Source organism: Cryptomeria japonica, chromosome 7, assembly GCF_030272615.1.
Source record: "Cryptomeria japonica chromosome 7, Sugi_1.0, whole genome shotgun sequence".
NCBI lineage: Eukaryota > Viridiplantae > Streptophyta > Pinopsida > Cupressales > Cupressaceae > Cryptomeria > Cryptomeria japonica.
The window spans coordinates 145,048,126-145,068,823 of NC_081411.1; positions in this window are offsets into that span (position 1 = coordinate 145,048,126).

Genomic DNA, 20,698 nt, shown 5'->3' on the forward strand with positions numbered 1-20,698 from the left:
GGTATTGAAGACATTTGGCATGGAGGAGAGAAAACCGGTTGGAACACTAATGGTGACCAGCTGCAAAATGACTAAGGAGGATGACTCAGCGAATGAGAAGGAGTACCGGTCAATAATCAGTAAGCTGCACTATGCGGTGCACAACATACCAGATATTGCTCATGCAGTGGGCATAGTGGCTCATTTTCAGAAGTGTCCAAGAGAATCCCTCTTGGTAGCAACAAAGAGGATTCTTAGATACCTGAAAGGGAGAGTTGATTATGGATTGTGGCATCCATACAATGGCGACTTTGATCTCAAAGTGTTTACCGATGCAGATTGGGTAGGTAATGTGGACAACTAGAAGAGCACAACCGGTGGAGCATTCTTCCTTGGTGGAAGACTAGTCTCGTGGACGAGAAAGAAGAAGAGTTGTATTTCCCAATCTACAGCTAGAGAAGAATGCAAGAGGAGTTGGACCAGATAGAGAAGAATGCAACATGGTCCTTGGAACCCAGACCGGAACACCAAAATGTCATTGGTACCAAACGGGTTTTCAGGAATAAGCTGAATGAAGAAGGCACAATGGTAAGGAACAAGGCAAGAATTGTATGCGAGGGATATGCTCAGGAAGAAGGAGAAGACTATGGAAAAACCTTTGCCCCAATGGCTAGAATAGAAGGTGTTCGAATGCTACTTGCATTTGCAACATTCAAGGTATACTAGATGGATGTGAAGTCTGCACTCTTGAATGGAATCCTAGAAGAACTATATATTGAGCAACCGGATGGGTTTTCTTTGTAAGAAGATAGTAACATGGTGTTTAGATTACACAAGGCCCTGTATGGATTGAAACAAGCACCAAGGGCATGATATGAATGGTTACACTCTCATCTTATGAAGATAGGATTTCAGAGAACAAGTGAGGACAACAACATATACCTGAAATATGAAGGTGATCAGATACTGATATGTGAAGTATTTGTAGATGATATAATCTTCGGAGGAGTTGATGAAATGAGTCATGCATTTGTAGATGAAATGAAGAAAGAGTTTGAGATGTCCCTCATTAGAGAGATAAAGTTCTTCATTGGTCTATAGATTCAACAGATGAAAGAAGGAATCTTCATTACCCAGTCCAAGTATATCAAAGAGGTATTGAAGATATTTGGCATGGAGGAGAGAAAACCGGTTGGAACCCTGATGGTGACCAGTTGCAAAATGACTAAGGAGGATGACTCAGCAAATGAGAAGGAATACCGGTCAATGATCGGTAAGCTGCACTATGTGGTGCACAACGAACTGGATATTGCTCATGCAGTGGGCATAGTGGCCCGTTTTCAGAAGGGTCCAAGAGAATCCCACTTGGTAATGGTAAAGAGGATTCTTAGATACCTGAAAGGGAGAGTTGATTATGGATTGTGGTATCCATAAAATGGAAACTTTGATCTTAAAGTGTTTACCAGAGGAGTTGGACCAGATAGAGAAGAATGCAACATGGTCCTTGGTACCTAGACCGAAACACAAGAATGTCATTGGTACCAAATGGGCCTTTAGGAATAAGCTGAATGAAGAAGGCATAGTGGTAAGGAACAAGGCAAGAATTGTATGCAAGGGATATGCTCAAGAAGAAGGAGAAGACTATCAAAAACCCTTTGCCCCAGTGGCTAGACTAGAAGTTGTCCAAATGCTACTTGCATTCAAGGTATACTGGATGGATGTGAAGTCTGCATTCTTGAATGGAATCCTAGAAGAAGAAGTGTATATTAAGCAACCAGATGGGTTTTCTTTGTTAGAAGATAGTAACACAATGTGTAGATTACATAGGGCCATGTATGGATTGAAACATGCACCAAGAGCATGGTATGAACAATTACACTCTCATCTTGTGAAGATAGGATTTCAGAGAACAAGTAAGGACAACAACATATACCTGAAATCTGAAGGTGATCAGATACTAATTTGTGAAATATTTGTAGATGACATAATCTTCAGAGGAGATTATGAAATGAGTCATGCATTTATAGATGAAATGAAGAAAGAGTTTGAGATGTCTCTCATTGGAGAGATAAAGTTCTTCATTGGTCTACAGATTCAATAGATGAAAGAAGGAATCTTCATTACCCAGTCCAAGTATATCAAAGAGGTATTGAAGATATTTGGCATGGAAGAGAGCAAACCGGTTGGAGCACCGATGGTGACTGATTGCAAACTGAATAATGAGAATTTCTCAGTGAATGAGAAGGATTACCAGTCAATGATCGGTAAGCTACACTATGTGGTGCACAACAGACCAGATATTGCTCATGCAATGGTTATAATGACCTATTTTCAGAAGAGTCCAAGAGAATCCCACTTGGTAGTAGCAAAGAGGATTCTTAGACACCTAAAAGGGATAGTTGATTATGGATTGTGGTATCCATACAATGGCGACTTTGATCTCAAAGTGTTTACCGATGCAGACTGGGCAGGTAATGTGGACGATCATAAGAGAACAACCAGTGGAGCGTTCTTCCTTGGTGGAAGACTAGTCTCATGGATGAGTAAGAAGAAGAGTTGTATTTACTAGTCTACAGCTGAAGTGGAGTACATGGCAAGATTTATGAACTGCACCTAGGCAATCTGGATGAAGCATGTACTGAATGGCTTCAAAATGACTATATTTGAACCAGTGAGTATTTTCTGTGATAATACTAGAGCAATAAACATTTCCAAAAATGGAAGAGGATTTGGACCAGACAAAGAAGAATGCAACATGCTTCTTGGTACCCAGACCAAAACATAAGAATGTCATTGGTACCAAATGGGTCTTTAGGAATAAGCTGAATCAGGAAGGCACAGTGGGAAGGAACAAGGCAAGATTTGTATGCAAGGGATATGCTCAGGAAGCTGGAGAAGACTATAGAAAAACTTTTGCCCCAGTGGCTAGACTAGAAGGTGTCTAAATACTACTTTCATTTGCAGCATTCAAGGTATACCAGATGGATGTGAAGTCTACATTCTTGAATGGAATCCTAGAAGAAGAAGTGTATGTTGAGCAACCAGATGGGTTTTCTTTGTCAGAAGATAGTAACATGGTGTGTAGATTACACAAGGCCCTATATGGATTGAAACAAGCACCAAGGGCATGGTATGAACAATTACACTCTCATCTTGTGAAGATAGGATTTCAAAGAACAAGTGAGGACAACAACATATACCTAAAATCTGAAGGTGATCAGATACTAATCTGTGAAGTATTTGTAGATGACATAATCTTCAGAGGAGATGATGAAATGAGTCATGCATTTATAGATGAAATGAAGAAAGAGTTTGAGATGTCTCTCATTGGAGAGATAAAGTTCTTCATTGGTCTACAGATTTAGTAGATGAAAGAAGGAATCTTCACTACCCAGTCCAAGTATATCAAAGAGGTATTGAAGATATTTGGCATGGAGGAGAGAAAACCAATTGGAACACCGATGGTGACTGATTGCAAATTGACTAAGGAGGATGAATCAGCAAATGAGAAGGAGTATCGTTCAATGATCGGTAAGCTGCACTATGTGGTGCACAACATACCAGATATTGCTCATGCAGTGGGCAGAGTGGCCTATTTTCAGAAGAGTCCAAGAGAATCCCACTTGGTAGCGGTTTAGAGGATTCTTAGATACCTGAAAGGGACAGTTGATTATGGATTGTGGTATCCATACAATGGCGACTTTGATCTCAAAGTTTTTACCGATGCAAATTGGGCAGGTAATCTAGATGACCGAAAGAGAACAACCAGTGGAGTGTTCTTCCTTGGTGGAAGACTAGTCTCGTGGATGAGTAAGAAGCAGAGTTGTATTTCCCAGTCTATAGTTGAAGCGGAGTATATGGAAGCATTTATGAACTACACCCAGACAATCTGGATGAAGCATGTACTGAATGGCTTCAAAATGACTAAATCTAAACTAGTGAGTATTTTCTGTGATAATACTAGTGCAATGAACATTTCCAAAAATTTAGTACTGCATGCTAGGACCAAGCACATTGAGCTCAAGTATCATTTCTTGTGAGAAAAGGTTCAGAATAAAGAGGTTGTATTAGAACATGTTTCCAGTAAGGATCAACTAGCAGACATATTCACTAAGCCCTTACTGAAGACTACATTTACCTATTTGAGAGGTGAATTAGGGGTTCTGCCCCTTCATGAAGTAGAATAAAGTTGTGTGCTCCACATCAATCAGGTACTATCATGTTAGACCTTATAGGATTGATGTGTTGAAGGATGCTATTCCATAGGGGGAGCAACATAGTGAAGCCTAGAAGCTTGTGCCTCCACTTTGGCATTGTCGTCAAAGGGGGAGAAGATATTTGATGATGAAAACAATTGGAAGAGTGCACACTGACTAGTACAGATGGTGGTGGTGGTGATCTTTGAACCGGTATATGTCAACCGATATATGTTATTAAGCATGGTACAGATACTGAGCAATGATACACTGAGTATTGCCATCAATGCCAAAGGGGGAGATTGTTGGCATCTAATGAAGCGGTGACAATGTATGTTGTCATTGATGTCAATATATGCTCAAGCAGGTGAACTGGTATGCACCAATATGAAGATTGGAAGTGGTTATGGTCAACCGGGATGGATTGGACCAGTGTTGGGGCTCACTAAGTGTGACTACCAGTTGGTAGTCTCTATTTAGTTCTAGGGTTTCCAGTATGGCCTGTGCGATGAAACTGATGGTGTTTTGTGAATGATAAGGATAAGGATCGGGATGCCACATCAACTATGTGCACATGAAGAATTTCCTTGAGAATCTTGCGCACGAAGATCGAAAGCATAGAATGCCTATCTTGGGAATGTGCGATTTTCTGAGTGGTGTGTGAAGAGTGCGTGATGGGTTACTGTTTTCCAGATGTTGTGAAGATTGGAGGATGCAAAATGTCTTGAGATCTATCTTAGATCATTTCATTCTATGTAATGTGTTTGGATGGTCAGGATTGGACTGCTTGTAATTGTAAACCTAAAATATTTAGGGTTTAGGGTTTATGCTACCGACCTGACTTTTTTCTATAAGGTCGATGAGTTTTGTTATTGTAAGTGCTGGCAAAAGTTGTGTTTGTGTCTGCATTTGATACTTGCCAAACCATAGTGAGGAGTGTGCAGAGTGTGATTGCAGAAGAGAGGAACTGAAAAGGATCTGCCTTACCAAGGAGTGTTGTTATCAGAACTGAGTTTTACCTATTGTCTTCTAACCATTTCAACAAAAGGTAAATCCCTTAACTGGGTAGCTTTAACAAACTTTGTTGTAAATCCTCTAACCAGGTGGTTCAAGTTCATTGAGTTATTTAAATCCTTTAGCGAGGTAACCTTTAATAGGGTATATAGCCATCCCTTAACCGGGTGATCCCTAATAGGATCGGTTCCTAACATAACCTTATTGTAAAGTCTAACCAGACTAGGCTCCTAATAGAGCGGACTTCAAAAGAGTTCAAAACAAGCTTGTGGGTATTCATCCCCACCATCGTTTTTCCCATTTGGGTTTTCACGTGAAAAATCTTTGTGTTATGGGTTGTGAGTTTTTCATGTAATGATTGTATCAGTGAAGTAGTCATTAAGACTTGTGATCTGTTGAATGCGGTCTTAAGTTATTTTTTTTAACTAGTTTAGTTATCTAAAGTATCTGTGCTTAACTGGTATAGCTATGGTTAAGTTCAGTAGTGAAGACAACCGATCAATTGGGTTCTAATAAGTTAAAGTGTTTATAAGTTTTTGTGAGTACTAATTCACCCCCCCCTCTCAGTACCAGTTAGGACCTTAGTTGCTCATCATTATTCATCACCATAATCTATTGTACCTACCAAATATCTGAATATATTCTTAATAGAAATATCATGAGTTCCTCTAGGATCTGACTAAAATCTAGAAGCAATACAAATAACATTCATTATATCAGGTCTAGTCTGAGTTAAGTACAACAATCCACCAATCATTGACTTGTATCTACTAGGATTCACTCTAGGAGATTCATCTTCCTCAGACAATTTGCAACTAGTTATCATAGGACTATTGAAAGGTTTAGTATATTCAAGTCCAAATTTATTAAGAAATTCCTTCACATATTTAGTTTGACAAATGAAAATACCTTTATCAGTTTGAGTAATATACAAACCTAAGAAAAATTTCATCTCTCCAATCATAGACATTTCAAATTCATTTTTCATATCATCAATAAATTTCATGCATAAAGCTTCTTCTCCACCAAAAATGATATCATCCATTAAGACTTCAATGATCAGTATATCATCATGCTCAATCTTATAATATAAGTTACTGCCAACATTACCTTTGCTAAAACTGAGCTTTGAAAGATATTTATCTAATCTAGCATACCATGCTCTAGGGGCTTGTTTCAATCCATGGGTATGTGCACAAAGATGGTGGTATAAAAAGTGGACACCACCCAAAAAAAACATGTAAAAACAAGAAGCACGTACGTGGTTCTCAAATTTGAATTCACCGCGTGCACGCTTAGGTTTGTTGTTCCCGAGCCTAGAGAAGGTAGCGTGTACGTATTGCTTTTAGAGAAAGTAGACCATACGTGCTACCTCTAGGAAAATGAGCACATATGCACTACTTATAGGAATATAAGTGCATACACGCTAATAATCCCAAGAGAACCGTGTATGCGGTGCCTGTTAAAAAAAGTTTAAAAAAAAAACTGGGTCTTATTTTCTTGTGAATAGTGCATTTTTTCTTTGTTTTTTCTTCATTTTCTCTCCTAAACCATGAATGGGATGCCAAATTTCTCCTCCATACTATGGATAAAGGTTTTTTTTTGTTTATTTTTGTCTTTCTTTCCCATTTGTTCAATTTTTTTTACATTTTGAATTTAATTTCATTAATTTTGATTAAGTTTTTCATTTTTTGTTTCAAAAACTAGATTCTTCTAATCCACAACAAGAACAATAAAATGCACCTCCTGAAAACCCACAAGAACAACCACATGCACCTCCTAAAAACCCACAAGATACACCCCTAATTTCTCCTTTTGACCGCACACTCGAAACACAGGGGCAATTAATTAATCAGTTAGGACAAAATACATCTAAAATCAATAGATTGATTATTAAATTGAAAACATCTGAACTTGAGCATCATCAATCCCTCACCACTAGCTTAGAAACACTAGCTGGTGGTGTCATAGTTGTTTCCGCACAAATTACCAAATGGGGAAGCTTTAGGGATAGGTGTCATCAATTCTATGTCAATGGGCTATCATACGAGGGAGTAAAGAACAAAAATATTAGTAAACAACAAATATGTGTCATTTTCGTTGATCCCAAAATTGGTCAGTCATTACCTCTTAATGCAAAGAGGTTTCCCCATACATTGGTGTACCAATGTGTAGATGAAGAATCTTTTTTGGCATAGGTGGTGGATGGTCTATGATGATTCACCTTGCAATAATTTTGAGATGCCATTATATTTTTTGAGAAAAGTATATTGTGAGTTTGTGGTCAATGTGCACCCAAACTATTTTGACATGAGAGAGTTTCATGGTAGAGGTGGTGGCTCTACCCAAGATAGACCTAGAGCCCATAGGCGATTACCCACGGAGAGTCTCCACCCCCTAGCACCCAAACCCAAGGTGCATCAGGCTGTCCCAGTAGAGCTGAAAGAGTCAATGGAGATACAGACTCTTCAAGCAGCCACAACATTGACTCGTACCATCATACAATATGGGACGTCTTTAGCACACCCTATTGTATTGGATGGATAGCCATTAGGTGGGGATAGAGAGCCCATCCATCATATGTGTGTTGGTTGCTCAAGGATATTCTCAGGGATAGATGATGTAGCCGGTGCAGATGGATCCTCATCTCATCTATGCACGATTTGCGGGACTAAATGTCAGGCCCGCACGACTGAGGATTTCACATTGATAGATGAGTTGATGGACATGGTGTTTGCCCATGAGCGACAGACACAGGTGTGTTGATTTGAATTCAGAGCATTTTATTTATCAGTCACTTTAAATTTGTAATTACACAAATGAATTTTCATTTATACATCAATTTAAATTGAGATAAATAATATGCATTTCAGGATGCTGCAGTGGTATCCCATACTCCTCCCCTAGTTACTATAGTTGCAACTTTGATGCCCGAGGTATAAATTTTGTAACATGTTAAAATAGAATAGTACACTTTGAATTCAAAACAATACAAGATATACTAACTAAATTTAATGCTTGGTCCAATTTTTGGTTTGTAGGTGTTGACAAGGGACCAAATGTCCCAAATTGATGACATCACGCTCTCAACAATTGATTTTGGCCTACAAGGCTATACGGTATCATATTTTGTACAACCCTTTTTATGTATTGTTTTGATGGAATATGCTAGTCATTTCATTTTAGATTTCTAAAATTATGTTTAATTTATTATCTGTACTAATATCTTATATTAATTTTGTTTTTTTAGGGTACCCCCTTCACATCTAGGGCTGGGCCTAAGAAAAAGAATTCCTTGAAGACACAAAAACATGGGAAGAAGGTAATTGAACACATTTTTAGTTGTACAATTGTTTAAAAATGTTGAAATCAAGTATTAGTTGGGGTTTGTAGTTTGATTAGTGTTTTTTTTCTATTTTACATGTACAACAACCATTGAGCTATGTGGATTTGTTGAATGCACCTGATTCACTCGTGGATAAAGAGAGGGCAGAGGTATGTATCTCTACTTTATTTTCTTGATTTCATGATTATATGCACACATACATGTGAACCTGTGATATATTATAATCTTATAATTTTTCATACAAGAAATATCCATACCTATTTCATCAATGGCGAGCCCTCCTCCGTGCATTGGAGAAGCATCTTAGGATCTGGTACACTTTTGTTTGATATGTAAAATTAATTGTTTTTAACCTACAATACTTATCATTATATTAATTGTATTATATCTTTGAACATTTTTTGTATAGGTAATAGCAATAGTTTCTCCATCGATGGTGAGCCATCCTCAATCCATTGGAGAAGCATCTCAGGCACATGTACGTCATTGTTCTATATATTATAGCTTTTAAGTGTTTTTGATATATTTATGTTACTACATTGTATTAATTGTACATTTAATCTACAATAGACCCCTTCGCAGTACGGCCATAACGTGGATCCATTTAAGTATGTCTTCAAGAAAACTCCTAAGAGTGACAAGGAGAGGAGAGTGAAGACATTAGCTCCTAGATTAGCCGATGAGGTAATCTACATTTCAATTGCAAAGGAATTATAGTTAAATGCATAGTTATGTTGTTAATTGTGAACTATTTTCTACAAAAGAATTTTAACTTGGCTTTTGAATTGTGGTTTTGCAGCCATCTACAAAGCCGCATACTGCAGCGAAGAGGCTTGATTTTGATGATCCACCACAAGTTTAGGATCTTATAGTGTTAGTTTTGGTCATAGAATGACCAATACATGTAGATATATTCTACATTTTTATTGTATATCGAGTTGGACATGGCATATGCCACATTTTTGTAATACTTGTATTGACTTGGTAGACATGCCTTTTTTTATGTATATAAATGTTGATATTCGATCTAATAAATGTGTGCTGAGTTCATTATTTTGTATTCATTGAATTTTGTGGTTATCCTTTTATAAATTTAATTGATCATTTGCATATGTAATCAACAATATGAATATAAACAACAAAAACATATGATATAAAACATTGCAATCATGGAATATGATTTGATAAAATTTCTAAAATGTTGAATTAACCCTACAAAACTCCTTGTATTTAGTTCATAATTGTGTATTTGCTATATTTGGTGGCTTCCCTTTTATAAATTTAAATTAATATTTGCATATGTAATCAACAATATGAATATAAACAACAAAAAGTGGCAATATGAAGATAAACAACAATATGTGTTTGGTGCGAGAGCACCTTCATGCTCACAATGGTCAAATTGTGTTCATCATGTGCACAAAAAAATGTCATGAGTGCGTATGGGTGGGCAGGTTTATGATAGGCATGCCCCTTTCCTACATCCCAAAATGCCGGAACATCAAGAGTCATACCATACCGGTGCGATCTCTCAAGTGCCCCAAGTCCAAAAAATTGTCAAAATTTGACAGACTATTTCTTCAAATCTAGGATACATATGGTCAATCCATTTGAACCTGCAGGGTTGCATGAGGCTCCTCTACAATGGCCTATCTCAGTTTTTGATGATTCAGAGCCATTTTAAATTGGTAGCATTTTTTTGCCTGCTGCGAAAACCATCAATTGCATGCAGTACAAAGTTGCAATATTGGCTAGAATTGATTTGGTTCGTTGTGTGCACAATCCGATGTCACAAGCGCATCTAGGTGGGAAGGTTTACATTAGGAATGCCCCTATTGTGCATCCCAAAGCATCAAAACATCAAGAGTCATATCGTACCGAGGCAATCTCTCAAGTGCCATGAGTCCAAAAAATTATCAAAATTTGAAGGACAATTTCTTCCAATCCAGGACACATATGGTCAATCCAGGACACATATGGTCAATCCATTTGAACCTGTGGGGTTGCGTGAGGATCCTCTACAATGGACTATCTCTATTTTTTATGACTTAGAGCCATTTTCAATTGGTAGCATTTTTTTGCCCATTGCAAAAATTGTCAGTTGCATGCAATGCAAAGTTGCAAGATTGGCTAGAATTGATTCGGTTTGTCGTGTGCACAAACCAACATCAAGAGCATGTCTGGGTGGGAAGGTTTACACTAGGCATTCCCCTCTCATGCATCCCAAAGCACTGGAACATCAAGAGTCATACCATACCGAGGCGATCTCTCAAGTGCCATGAGTCCAAAAAATTGTCAAAATTTGATGGACTGTTTCTTCAAATCCAGGACACATCTGGTTGATTCGTTTGAACCTGTGGGGTCGCGTGAGGCTATTCTAGAATGTCGTATCTCAATTTTTGACGACTCAAAGCCATTTTCAATTCATATCATTTTTTTGCCTGCTACAAAAGTCGTTAGTTGCATGCAATGCAAAGTTGCAGGATTGGCTAGAATTGATTCGGTTTGTTGTGTGCACAAACCGACATCATGAGCGCATCTGGGTGGGAATTTTTATGCTAGGAATGCCCCTGTCGTGCATCCCAAATAGCCAGAATGTTGACAGTCATACCCTACTGACGCAATGTAGAAGTTGCTTGACAACTTTTTTGACAATTTTTTTGACAACAATGACAATTTTTGTTCAAATTGTATCTAGTCTCAATCTATGACCCAATAATGACTCAAATAATTCTCCATGATTATACAATAATCAAGAATGCTCATGATTGACCAAGGACACATCACATATACTCAAAACATAGTCACAAAACATTGACACACAAAATAGTCACACAACATTGTCACATATTATTCAAAACTTTGCCTCTAAATATGGCCAAATCAACTCCTGGCTATTTGATTATACAAAAAAATGTCTTAAAAATCATCTCATAGGATTTTATACAAAATTTGGCATTAAAATATGTGTGATTTAACTCATCGCCATTTTAATATACAAATCATGTCATGGGCTTTTATACAAAATTTGGCATTACAATATGTGTGATTCAGCTCATCGCCATTTTAATATACAAAATTTGGCATGTACATATGTACAAATCAGCTCATTGCCATTTGAATATACAAAATTATGCCCCTAAACATGTAAAAATCAGCTCATGGGCATTTTTATATATAAAAAAATGAATATAGAACAGTTCGTTGACGATTTATACAAAATTTTCAAAATCATTCTACTTTGAACTATAGAATCAATCAAGCCTTCAGGATCAGCTCTAACCCGTATTGTGTCAAGTATTGCCTCGTGGTCAAATTCATGAACTTTCCATAAAATCTTGTTATGAGGTCTACCATGACACTTCATCAAATAAATATTTGTTGCAACAACAAGGTTAAAGAGATGAAGAATATGTCTGTGTGTTTCAAAGTCCTCAAACAACCAAACATCAAAATTCTTGATAGGGTATCTCCGAAGCCATGTTCCTGTCACAACAATAGACCCTATTGGGTACTCAATACCCTCTCCATCAATGATTGTGGTTGTCAATTTTCTTTTTGGCTCAACACAACAACACAAATAGTAATCTGTTCATTCTTCATTGTTCTCTTCTACAACAACTACATACACATGACGTGCATTTTATAAAGTGTTAATTAATACCAAAAATAAAGTATGATGTACAACAAAATGAACCAAAAAGAATACTTGCAAGAAAATTAACTCAAAAAATCACCTAAATCCACTAGGTCGAATACATGGTCAAAATCCACTGATGTCTCCATCTGGCTCAATTGTAGTGCTTTGAAAATTTGATATGAATCAATGGGAACCAATGGTCTACAAGACCATTTGTCAACCCACTCTTGTGATTCACATTCTTCCCATAAACAATACATGCATGAAGAAAAAAAAATACCATTTGTCTCATATAAATTACCAGTGAACTTGAATTTGAACTCATAAATCAGTGCATGTCACTCGATCCTGCAATTGTATAACAATCTAGATATTTTTCAATGTTAGATTCAATGATCAACCAAAATATCTATGAACTGTTGACGTACTTGGATTACCTGGACCCATTGTAGACTTACACCATCGCACAATTGTTTCTGCATCTAACAACTCAGCACCACCTTCGTACTTCAATTTTTCTCTAGCTAGGGCTCTTTTCACACATGCTTCTGCACCATCATGCTCTCCCTTACCATGTCCATCCTTAGTGAAATTCCTAAAATGTTGTACACAGCTTGTCATATGCATCCTTATCAACCAATAAAACATCCTTGCATTCTTGAATTGTGCGATGCAATTATCTAACCATATTAAGTGTTCATTGTATCTATTGGTATTTTGGTATGGTTTTGTCATTGATGTCAACACCTACTAATACACCTACTTTGGAGATCCAACAACATTCACCGGCAAGCAGTAAATTGTGCAACAGTTACTGGTATATGGTTCATCAGCAGGATATATTGTTCACCAGTACCTAGAATGATATGGAAGACACTTGGTAATGTCGAAGACATCATGTGGACACTTTTTTTTGAAGAAATAATCACTGGTATATTCATATTTGCATATTTTCTTTTACCAAAAAATAAGGTCCAGGTTATCTAGGGTTACACCAGCAGGTCTATCTTTTCTAGATCAGCATGGCACGCTATAGAGATGATTTATTATTGTTGTAAATGCATTAAGCCGACATGTTCAATCGGTTATTGCATCAGATATTATATTGTTTGTAAAATGTTTTTATTGTAATATCTTGTAGAGCCGACCTACTAAAATTGGTCTTAGGGTATGGTATAAATGTAAGATCTTATTTGTAAGATCAAGTGTGGAATGCGAAAAAGAATTGTGTGAAGGTATATGCAAGATTAAGAAAAGCTATACACGAAGACATCATTTGAAGGTGAAGCTAGGTTTTTGTGAAGGCATATTAACATTACACCGGTACTGAATCTAGCATATGAAGATGCTATTTTATGCAGTACATTCTTATTGGATTTAACCATCCAATTGTAGTCAGTGTGACTCCCATTTTGTGATTGAGTAGTGAGCTCTAGGTTGTTGGCCTTTCTGCATGTGTAGACCCCATTTATGTACACTTACTCTCTATAGTAGTATCATCTGATTGTGGGTAAGGTTTCCCACCATGGTTTTTCCCCTTACAGGGTTTCCACGTACAAATATTAGTGTCATGTGTTGTGGATGACTTTATGTTTATGTTTCATGCATTAATCCTTACCGGTATAGCAATTTATTGTTAACACTATCTACCGTCACACTTAACTGGTTTACCGGTATTAAGCATTAAGTTGGTTAATAATTTTTTAGTTTGAATTTATTTGACAACTGATTCACCCACCCCCCCCCCCTCTCAGTTGTCTCTGGGACCTAACAGTATCGTATGTTCCTTCCCCTTAAACTATCATAGAAAAATTTAAAGCATCTTTGTACAAACCCCGATGAATGAGTACCATCATCACTTATGTATAAGTGATACTCTCTTACAATCTTTCTATCCTCCTCTGTGCTATCATCTGCATGCATGAATGCTATGTGTACAAAAAAAGAAACTTGTGTAGAGTGATAATACATAGATTGCACTTCATTTTGAGGTTGTAGTGTATAATTTTCAATGAAATCAATGATAGAGACAATGGCATCAAGAGGAAATGTGTCCTTACATAACTTGAATTGCTCATCTAACCATCGAGCTCTATGTGTATGCATTATGTACTCATAATCTAGTTTCTCTTGAAACATTTTCATAAATTTAGCTACACATATATCATTTTTCACTACCTCACATCTCTTCAAATCTTTTCCACCTTTAATTCCATATGTGACTGTCTTGTATTTTTCAAAAGAAACTACTTTTGTACCAATTTCATGTGTGCTCTCCAAATGTATGCATCTTGGTAAATATTGCAAACCACTGCATATAGCACAAGAACCTTCCAAACAAGGCATCTTATAATAAATGCAACCATCATGTCTATTACATAGCACATTTAAAATGAATTCTCTTACCGACTTAGGAGGTGCTTGTATATTGCATTCCTACAAAACATCGTTAGTGTGCAAAGTAGAACAAATATGACGAAAAATATCACAATGCATGAAAAATTCAATATGCATCCTGTTGGTTAATAGATTGGATCTCTCAAAATTTATAAATAAATATTCCTGTTGCCCAATAGAAAACCAATGAGAGCCAACAGTTGGATAAATAATTATTATTTTACCCTTTGCATAAAGGTACAGCTCCCTATATGATATTCAATGAATCTTGAATAAATTTAATCATGTAATTCACTGTTAACCAGAAAGCAAACAAAAGGCTTCAACATTCACTTGTCAACACAACGTGAACGCTTCATGATAGATAATGAAATTCATAGTAAGACATTAGACTTCAAATGAAGATTAACTCACAGGATGATCAAAAATATTTGAACTCTGATTGATACTCACTCATGACTCACAGGACAAGGGGAATCAGAATATTCAAAAGCTTTCAGCTAATTTCATTCATCAAATTGATCCACAGACTTAAAATGAAAAATTAGAGAAAGGAATCAGATACATGAACACATAATTATTCCAACATAAATCTTTATATATTCAAACTCATAGGTTTTCTAATGTATCATATATTCCATTCCATTCAAAGATGGGTATTTCACTGAAATTACAAGTAAAACCAGTCTGCCCTCTCAATTTTTTTACAAAATCTTATGGATCCCGCCAAAACATCCATAACTAATATTTATAGCCACCAGGCTAAATTGTCTTTTTTTAGCAAATTAAAACCAAAGTTTCAAGAAACAACTGATTCTTGAAATGTAACCGATTCCACCTTTTTTTTTACTTTACGTTTCCTTTTTACTTTCTCCACCCATCCTCTTTATAAAATCAAGTCTTTATAAACTTTACATTCAATAGTTTATAAATGTCATTTTGGCATATTTGGACAGGTGGGATATGAAAACATTAGTCCAAAATAATAATAAAAATTTGATGCTGGGTGGATGTTTTTATGACAGTCAAATTAGCTCTCGCTGCAGGGGGCATAACTTTTTACCCCACTATTGGATCTTGCCAATTTTCAAATATGTTGTTCATTCCTAATTTAGCACAGCTTGATCGGAGTGATCGAGCAAATTATGTCTGAGGCAAAAGTTATTGATGTTTGAGTGGAGGTATATAAACCTGTCAGGATAATCAAACTTGCTGTCCAAACTCCAACATTTATCAAGTGTTCTTTAATGGTTTCCATTAACAATTATTCATTCAGGATTGAAACCATATTACTTTAATTTCCTCATTGAAGAGTACAATAATTTCTCATTGCCTCTTATAAAAGGATGTCGAAATGCAACATTTCTTCACATGCTGTAACAAAAGTTCTTCACATGAATGGCCACAATTTGTAGATATGAGCTTGCCTGAACCAATTGTACCTTGTTGAAGTTGATCTTTGAACTGAACCTTTGAAATAAACCTTTGAACCATTTTAAAGAAGTTCATTGGTTCAAAGTTCAATGACAAAAGATCAACATTTGGGAACAGGCTGAAAGAGACAAAAGGAACATTCAATGACATGGGAATGATCCTTGAACCTTGAACCATTTCAAAAAAAAAAAAAAGGTTCAATGGTTCAAGTTCAAAGCGACCACAAGACTAGGACTAAAGAGACAACTGCAAAACACAAGATAAAAAGACCTATTGAACCTTGAACCTTGAACCAAAAAGGTTCAAAGTTCAAGTTCAACGACTATGCTAATGAAGACTTAGAACTTAATGGATCACATTTCTTTTGAACCCGAATTTTGAACTTTATAAAAGGTTCAACAAATGAGTACGAAACTCGATTGATGAAGACTTAAGCTCTGCATAAATGATGACCCTTATTTTTGATGGGCTATAAGCAGAAAAAAAGGGGGTAACACATCCTACAACAACACGTGGTGTGTACATGATTAATCTTAATATAAAAAGATTTTGTCATTTCAAAAAAGCTTTGAGAAATTCTTATTTGAGGAAACTTTTGAAAGAATTTTTCATAAAATTTAGTTTGAGTCATATCCAAATAGTGTTTGGCATGTGGCTAATGATTTTTAGACCCAATTCACCTTCTAACAACATCTCTTTGGTTGGGTGAAACTCTTGTGTTGTCATGCCAAAATTTTTTAATTAATGTTCTTAGTGCATCAACAACAACCTTGTCTTTGTGTGGTAGTCTACCTGAGAATTCCCAAAGAAAATTATTGTTAGGTTCCTCTATTTTTTCCTGCCTCTTTAATGCTTTACTTAATGTTGTTCTACTAACATTTAATGACTTACTTGTTTTGCTTATCAAATGATCTTTTTTAATTTTCTTGCTCATTATTGTTGATGTAATGACACATCAAGTAGCATTAGAATCTTTAGTACGTGATTTTGAACCAATAGCTTGATATACATCAAATAGATTTTTCACAATAGTTCTTTCACTGTTACTTTCAAATGATCTTAGGCCTAGAATTTTTATTGTCTCTAAAATTCAAAATTTTAATCATTTGAACAATTAATTGACATCTTGTAGTTTGATTTAAGTTTTCAAAATAGTTTTTCCATATTCTTTTAACCATTCTCCTACAAGTTCGTTCATTCATTTTATTGGGCATTGGCTTCAATATATTCTCATCAATGTCAATTAGATACTTTGGTTTCCTACAAATGATTCTAGGAGGTGTTAACATTGATGCATTATGTACATTAAATTCATGAAATAGAGAAGGTGTATATTCATCATTTAATTGATTATTCAAGGCGGTATCTTCTTCAATTGCATTAGGTTCATACAGTAAATCAAATGTCTCTTCTTCAATTGCATTAGGTGCATTATGTTCATTTGGTAAATCAAATTGAGATGTTGAGGATGACATACCTTCTTCTCCCATTGTTCTTATGTCATGTAATTTCTTCATACGCTGCCTTTGTCTTTCCTTTTCAACCTCTCGTTGTTCCATTGTTCCTCACTTGTTCTTTCCCATGGTTGATATCGGTTATCCTAAATAAAATCATATTACATATATATATGTAAACAAAAGTTCATAAACAAACAAATAACCATAAGTATGCATCTTATCACTATTTTTTGGAATGAAACTATTAAACAATCACAATACTATTGACAAAACTAATAAGAACAACAATTCAATTATTTGAAATCATGCAAAAACAAAAAATTCACTTACTTCTATGTATAGAACAATGATAGAAGTGTAGAAACAGCTCTAGTGGGGCCTTCAATGATTGTTGAGGCTCTTGGTGAACTAAAACTATGCCTATGTACCGCATACGTGCTACATTAATAACTGCGTACGCGCTGTTAGTCCATAAAATGTTGGCAAGCCCAATGATACTTTTTTCTCATTCTGTACTAATAAGTAGTGCATACAAGCTCCTAAGCCTGAAAAATGTTATCGTAGGGTAGAGAAAATGAGCTCAGTACCCCGTACATGCTTACAAGTAATAAGTATCACGTATGCACTCCTACGCCTTAAAAAAGTTATGGCAAGGCAGTGAAATAATAGGTTCAGTACCCCATACGTTCTATTGGTAGTAGAAAAAATGTGAATGAAAATGGAGGGAGGGAGAGAGAGAGAGGGAGAGGGGGGAGAGTAGGGTGGAGGGATAGAGGAGGGGGGGCAGAAGGGAAGGAAGGAGAGAGGGAGAGGAGAAGGAGGGGGAGAGGGAGAGGAGAGGGGGGAGGGAGCAGGGGAGGGGGAGGGGGAGGAGTGAGAGGGAGAGAGATAGAGAGGGGGAGAGAGATAGAGAGGGGGGAGGGAAGGTAGAGAGAGGGAGAGAGGTAGAGGGAGGGAGAGTGGGAGAGAAGAGGGTGGGAGAGAAGAAGAGGTATGGAGGATGGGAGAGGGAGAGAAGGGGGGAGGTAGAGAGAAGGAGGGAAAGAGGGAGAGAGAGAGGGAGAGAGAGAGAGGGCAGAGGGAGGGAGAGGTAGAGAGAGAGAGAGAGAGAGAGAGAGAGAGAGAGAGAGAAGAAGGGGTATGGAGGAAGGGAGATTGAGAGAGAGAGAGGGGGGGAAGAGTAGGGGAGTAAAAGAGGAGGGAAGGAGGGAGAAGGAGAGATGGAGAGAGAGATGGGGGAGAGAGAGAGAGAGGGAGAGAGAGAGAGAGAGGGATAGAGGGAGAGAAGAGGGGGAGGGAGGGAGAAGAAGGGAGGGACCTATAACGACACCAAATAGTGTCCTAAGGGGTCATAGAACACCATATGACCGTTTAGAACACCATATGGTGTTTTTATGGGTAATTGGTGTCCTAAGGGGTCACTGGACACCATATGACCTCTTAGGAAACAATACAACCTCTAATGACACCTAAGGGGTCATATGGTGGGCTAATAAAATGATATATTAAATTTAAAGTTATGAATAGAACATCAATAGTTTAGTTTTGATATAGCTAAGTTAGACCATTGTTAGCATAAGAGAGACTCCAAGCAAACAAATAATGAGGCTTCACTAAAAAGAAAGTGTAAGAGCTTGACCTAACCCTAAGAGGACTGCCTAAGTTCTAAAACATATGATGATATTAAATTTGCAAGGTTATAGGACTGATCTTGATTGTGACTATAGGAATTTCATACTTGATTTCTTTCATGGGTATGTACCATTCCAAGTTGTTTGACAAGTGATGTTCATCATATACTACCACTGCCATGAATACAACAAACATTAATTTCTTTAGGTGACAGGCATTGTGTAACAACATGGGAACTCTCACATACCCACCACTATCATTCTCTAGGATATCATCTGTGTTACTCTCCCTCTTTCTCTTCCTACCTATTGTTTCCTTCTAAAAAACATATTGTAGGTACTCTGACTCATCATGTTTCTTTGTTGACACTATTTTCCACATCTTCTTGGCTCATTAAAAACATATTCGAGAAGAATATTGTTGTAGGTTTCCTTGTTTGTCACAGTAATGCACCCATGGTTCAATTTCAAACCCTATTCCTCCTATTCAATACACACACACAAATCCTTCAGTAAATTTTCTTAGGAGAGCATACATGATAAAAATCAAAGAGGAAGTTGCAGACAAGAAATAAATTCACTTACTTCTATAGAAGTGCAGACACAGTTGCAGTGGGGTATGGAGGGAGAGAGGGAGAGAAGAAGAGAAAGAGGGATGGGGTATGGAGGAAGGGAGAAGGGGAGAGAGCGAGAGAGAGAGGGATGGGGTATGGAGGAAGGGATAAGGGGAGAGAGGGAGGGATTGGGTATGGAGGAAGGGAGAAGGGGAGAGAGGGAGGGAGAGAGAGGGGGGATGGGGCATGGAGAACGGGAGAAGGGGAGAGAGAGAGAGAGAGAGAGAGAGAGAGAGAGAGAGAGGCACCTTGTATGTGTTTGAGAGGGGGAGACAATACACTTATATGTGTATATATATACTTAATATATTATATATTATTATATAGATATATATAAATATTATATATTATATGTATATACACATATTATATATACAATATCATATTATACAATAGTGCATACACATTTTTTATAGTAAAAAGAGTGCTTACACGCTTCTTACACAATAAGTACCCCGTACGCACTTTTTAAACCATAAGAACCTCATATGCATTTTGACTGTTTAGGCTTGGAAATAAGCCTGGATGACAAAGCTACGGTTTGGAATTTTGATTTCCCTCCATTTCTCTCAATTTTGATGTGTTTTATTTTATCAACTTAGTTTATTGACTTTTTCATCATCAGGTTTACACTTCATCAAGTGGGTATTTCTAAAATTGCCAACATATTTTCACCTATCTTCTGAGCTTTCTAATCATATAATTTTTTTTCAATTTGAACAACAATAACATATTATTATTGAATTTCTTTTACCAGTGTCTCCATAGTTCGCCAACACATAGGTGCACCATTTTTTTAATAACTTTTGATATACTTATCCAAATTTAAAAATATTTATATATTATTGTAGTGCACTTGATTCTTTACAATTTAAAATTAAAAAAATTGTATTTTTGATTTGTTTAGTGCAACTTATGCTTCGTGCACGAATAGGTACCTAATTTTTAGGATGTGCTCGATTGGAAAAATTATTAAAAAAAAAACTCAAC